This window comes from Bos grunniens, chromosome 23, assembly GCF_055505025.1.
Source record: "Bos grunniens cultivar Pamir isolate PY7600 chromosome 23, Bosgru_T2T1.0, whole genome shotgun sequence".
NCBI classification, from domain to species: domain Eukaryota; kingdom Metazoa; phylum Chordata; class Mammalia; order Artiodactyla; family Bovidae; genus Bos; species Bos grunniens.
Window position 1 is genome coordinate 4,347,510 of NC_141187.1, and position 5,679 is coordinate 4,353,188.

Genomic DNA, 5,679 nt, shown 5'->3' on the forward strand with positions numbered 1-5,679 from the left:
CTGGGTAGCAACTTGGTTAAAAAAAAAACCAGGCACATGATACGTTACTAATCATCCTCTGAGAAAATACACACCCTAAAATGTTATACAGTAAGAACTTTAAAATTGTTTCTACCATATTAGGAAAAAAGCTTATGCTATGATTAACTGGCATGATTTCCCTTTTGATTTGGTAACCATCATGTTGGTTTGGGAAAACATGAAACAATTTAAGTCAATTGTAAGCTATTTGATTTTCATTCTGTAGGTACAGAACTATAATTTTTCAGTATCAAAATATTATTGTATATTATGATAATTCTCTCAAGGAATATTTGTTGGTAGATCCAAAAAATCAAAGCATATCACTATTCTCTTTTCTTTTCAAATTTTTGTATTTGTTAACCCAGTTATTCTATTGACAGGAAATTACTAATGCTTTTAATAGAGGCTTTTAATGTATTTTGATATGAGGACAGTTTTTAGGTACTCTGATTTAGAGGTATAGAAGAAAGGAATCTTTATTTATTGATCTTATGCGTCAAGCAGTGGACATGAGTTGATCTTATATCATGTGTCAAGCAGCAGATATCAAAAAACGTATTATATTTATTGATCTTATATTATGTGCCAAGCAGCGGACATTATATTGACCAATGCCGTGGACATGGGTTCAATCCCTCCTCCAGGAAGATCTCACATGTCCGGGAGCAACACACCCTTGTGTGCCACAACTACTGAGCCTGGACTCTAGAGCCCACCAGCCGCAACTACTGAAGCCCACACCCAACAAAGAGGAGCCGCCACTCACCGCAACGAGAGAAAGCCCGCGGAAAAGCGAAAAAGACCCCCCGCAGCCAAAATAAATTAATTAAAAAATTGTAATCATGATAATCTCTGTCGCTTTACAGTTTACAAAGAAAATTTAATGTAATTTTCTTTATGAGTTTACATAATCATAGTTTTAAAAATTAAATAGCTGCACAAGTTTATTGTGAAAAATAACAAATCAAAAAAAGGTTCATATGCTCTCTTCCCAATTCTTGTTCCCAAAGCACTAGTTTTCAACCCTTTTCTGTTTCGTTTAGTATTTATAGTTGTATTTCTATATTTGGTCAATAACTTTTAAACAATTTTTCAGTTTTATATATCAACTTCCTGTTACAAAAGGTGAGAACGTGTTTCTCCTACACCTTTACTGCCCCTCCACCAACACATACTCACTTATATGTCTCCTTCTTCCTCTTAATGTGATGTATTATTGTCTCATCTTTGAATCAATAATCAGTACCTACATTGCTATGATTGTGAAATATTTTTTGTTACTCAGCCATATATGATTATGTTTCCTTTCTTTACCACTTTGTTTTTCTGGTATTTGATCGGTCATTTGCTTAGTTTTCTGCATATCTTGCATGAATTTACCCTGAACGCCTTCTAGAACATGTCTTCTCTCACATCCTTCTCCAGCACACTGCACCCTCCCTCGGTTCTGTCTCCTTGGAGACAGCCCTTCCTGCCTCTCCCTCTTCCGCCAGTCGGGCTGCGCCTGTGCTCCTGTCTCTGACCTGGGCTCTCCCTTCTCGATCACCTGCGCTGGATCTCCATTTCCTGGATCCTGCACGTGCCCCTTTCTTTGCTGACTCTTTCATTTTAATAAAGCATCGTCTCCATTAGCTTCCTGAACAAATGTGTATAGAAGATAATTTTTTCAGACCTTGGAATGTCATCACTACAGATGGTGACTGCAGCCATGAAATTAAAAGACGCTTACTCCTTGGAAGGAAAGTTATGACCAACCTAGATAGCATATTCAAAAGCAGAGACATTACTTTGCCAACAAAGGTCCGTCTAGTCAAGGCTATGGTTTTTCCTGTGGTCATGTATGGATGTGAGAGTTGGACTGTGAAGGCTGAGCGCCGAAGAATTGATGCTTTTGAACTGTGGTGTTGGAGAAGACTCTTGAGAGTCCCTTGGACTGCAAGGAGATCCAACCAGTCCATTCTGAAGGAGATCAGCCCTAGGATTTCTTTGGAAGGAATGATACTAAAGCTGAAACTGCAGTACTTTGGCCACCTCATGCGAAGAGTTGACTCATTGGAAAAGACTCTGATGCTGGGAGGGATTGGGGGCAGGAGGAGAAGGGGACGACAGAGGATGAGATGGCTGGATGGCATCACTGACTCGATGGACGTGAGTCTGAGTGAACTCCGGGAGTTGGTGATGGACAGGGAGGCCTGGTGTGCTGTGATTCATGGGGTCGAAAAGAGTTGGACACGACTGAGCGACTGATCTGATCTGATCTAATGTCTAAAAATGTTTCGACTTAAAAACAAATGGGACCTAATCTTACAAGCTTTTGTACAGCAAAGGAAACCATGTGCTCAGTCGTGTCCAACTCTTTGTGACCCCATGGACTGTAGCTCACCAGGCTCCTCTGTCCATGGAATTTTCTAGGCAAGAATACTGGAGCAGTATTTCCTACTTCAGGGGATCTTCGTGACCCAGGGATCGAACCCACATCTCTTGTGTCTCCTGCATTGCAAGCAGATTCTTTACCACTGCACCACCTGGGAAGCCCCATAAGCAAAACGAAAAGAAAATCTATGGACTGGGAGAAAACATTTTCAAATGATGCTACTGACAAGAGCTTAATCTCCAAATTATACAAACAGCTCATATGAGTCCATGACAAAATAACAAACAACCCAATCAAAAAATGGGAAGAAGATCTAAATGGACATTTTTCCAAAGAAGACACACTGATAACCAAAAGGCACAGGAAAAAATGCTCAATGCTACTAATTATTAGAGAAATGCAAATCAAAACTATAAAGAGTTCATACCCATCAGTATGGACATCATAAAAATTCTACGACTAACAAATGTTGGAGAAGGTGTGGAGAAAAGGGAACTACACTGCTGGTGGGAATATAAATTGGTGCAGCCACTATGGAAAACAGTATGTAGGTTCATCAAAAAAACTAAAAATAGAGACTTCCCTGGTGGTCCAGTGGTTACGAATCCATCTTGCAATGCAGGGGACACAGGCTCGAACCCTGGTCTAGGAAGATCCCATGTGCTGAGGAGGAGTAGCTGAGCCTGTGCCACAACTACAGAGTCTAGTGCACCGCAAGAAGGATCCTACCGTTCAAAAAGATGCCTGCACCCCTATGTTCATAGCAGCACTATTTACAATAGCCAAGACATAGAAACAACCTAAGTGTCCATCAACAGTTGAATGGATAAAGGTGTGGTACACACACACACACACATACACACACACACACACACACACTAGAATACTACTCAGCCCTAAAAAGAATGAATAATGCCATTTGCAGCAACATGGAGAGACCTAGAGAATTTCCAGGAATTCTTTCTTTGTTCTCATAAATTTCTTTTTTGTACTCATCTGGTCATTTCATGAATGTATTATTTTTTCCTTATATTTCTGTAGATTGAGTTGAGGTTTTTTATAACTTTTCCTCTCTCTTAGTTTCTGTTTTCTATAAATTCTAGCTCAAATTTTTATTCTGTCTCTGTCACTGGTGTTGCAGACTTTTCTCTGTTTGAAATCCTTGTCTGTTCACTTCATCTAAGGGTGAACGCGTTCAAGTCCAAGTTGAAGCTCTTTGTGCATGGGCAGGACATATTGACTGGTGGGCTTCACTACAGAGTGATCATCCGGCTGAGGGGAATTAGGAAAGACCCCCAATTATCAGGATGTTTAGGACTGTCTTTGGGCTTCTTAGAGTTGCAGAGAAAATGTGTCCAATGTTCTGCTTGGAGGCTCTCGGTCTGTTTGCTTCTAACCTTGGAGTGGAATGAATCTATGGTTTCTCTCTTCACTACTAGACTTGCACTTGCTACTCTTGTTTTTGGTGTAGTGGCCTCACTCCAGGGCCTAGTGCTTGCTCTGGTTCACTTGTGTTAGAAAGCAAAGTTTCTGCTAAGGGGTTAAGCCGCCATGCGTGGTGGCAGGTAAGGGGTGGGGGAACAGCCAAGGACAACTGGAGTGTCTAACTGCCTCTTATATAAACTCCCCAAATCCTCCTGCTTTACCTTCTTTTTCAGAGATTCCTGGCACTTTAAAATTTAGGTTTTACATTTATCCATATACTGTGAGGCCAACAGCTTAGGAAACAACTGCTATGGAAAAGATAGCCTGTGGGTCGCTTGTCCTGAGAGGAGGAGCAGGCCACATGCCTTCGAACCACATGGGGAAGCTCCAGGGTTGGTCATAAGACAGACGGGAATGGGGGGCTGGGGCCAAGAGCCTTCATTGTGGTTTTCACGGGAGGCGTGGGAGGGGCAGGGCGAGCCGGCTGAGGACTGGGCAGCTTGATTAATTTCAGCTCTGTGGCATTGGGGCTGTCCCTAGCCGCTGGGTACCTAGCCCTGGGATATAGAAGAGGTGGGGGTGATGTGGGCTCAGGATTGGTTGGTTTACAGGTGAAAGGCACATCAAAAGGGATCTTTATCATCTCCAGGAATTGGCTGGTTCTGGGAGGTGCAGTCTCCTCATGAAGTAAGGCCCCAGATGTCAAAACAAGGGAGTAAAAGGTGTGCATAATGTACTTGGCATCGCCAGCTCCTGAGCCTCTGAGAAGGACTGTCTGCAAGACGGCTCCCTTCTGGATTCCGTCCACTGCTTGTTCTCAGTTCTGCTTTCATGGATAAAAGATGATTATGACAGATGAGGGTTACTCACCCGTCCAGCTACTCTCCAGCTTCCAAAATCTTTTCCTGCTGTACCTCCATCATTCTGTTTGAATGGGAGACATTTATGTCTTTTAAAAAAATCCTTTATGGTCATTTGCGTGGGATTTGGAGAGGCAGCAAAGGTGAGTGCCTGTGTTCAACCCACCACCTTTAACTGGTCATCAAATACTACCTCTTACACAAATGCTTTTTCCTTCTTACTTTGAAGGAATGGGGATATTTAACCACTCCACTCCACCCATTTCTGCCCAGAACAGGATATACACAGGGCCATATAACTTACTTATCTTAAAATACTTGAAGAGCTAACACAGAAGAAAGAGTGAGCTTACCCTGAATACCTCCAGACCATATGTAGGAACAAAGAATAAAAATTTTAAAGAGACTGTCCAGATAAACAAAAGAAAAAATATATTTTACACTCTGAAAATTTAAGGGACTTCTTTGCAGTCTAGTGGTTAAGATCCTGTGTTTCCATTGCAGGGGACACAAGTTCCATCCCTGCTCAGGGAGCTAAGATTCCGCATGCTGCAACAAAGACCTGGTGCAGCCAAATAAATAATTTTTTAAATGCATGTTTTAAATTTTTTTAATCAAAAAAGAATAATAAAATTTAATCTGCTGCCTCATGAAATAAAGAGCTTTGCATCATGGAACGCATGAAAATGCAGTAAGCAGAAATGTCTGACCCTAAAGATTCCTAATCCCATGGGTCTTCCTGTGACTTCTCTTTTGTAGCACTTATAGTTGCTGTTTTCTCTTCAGGCTGTGAGCTGTACACGAGCAAGAGCTGTCTTTATTCATCACCTCTTTCCCAGTTAGATTTAGCATGGGGCCTGATACATCGTAGGTGCGCTAAAGCAAACCAAAATTTACATAGCAGATTAAGAACTAGGACGATATTAAATGTATCATGACACTAGAAGAGGATTCTAGAAGAAATAGAATTAAGTAAAGATATTTAATTCAACGTGG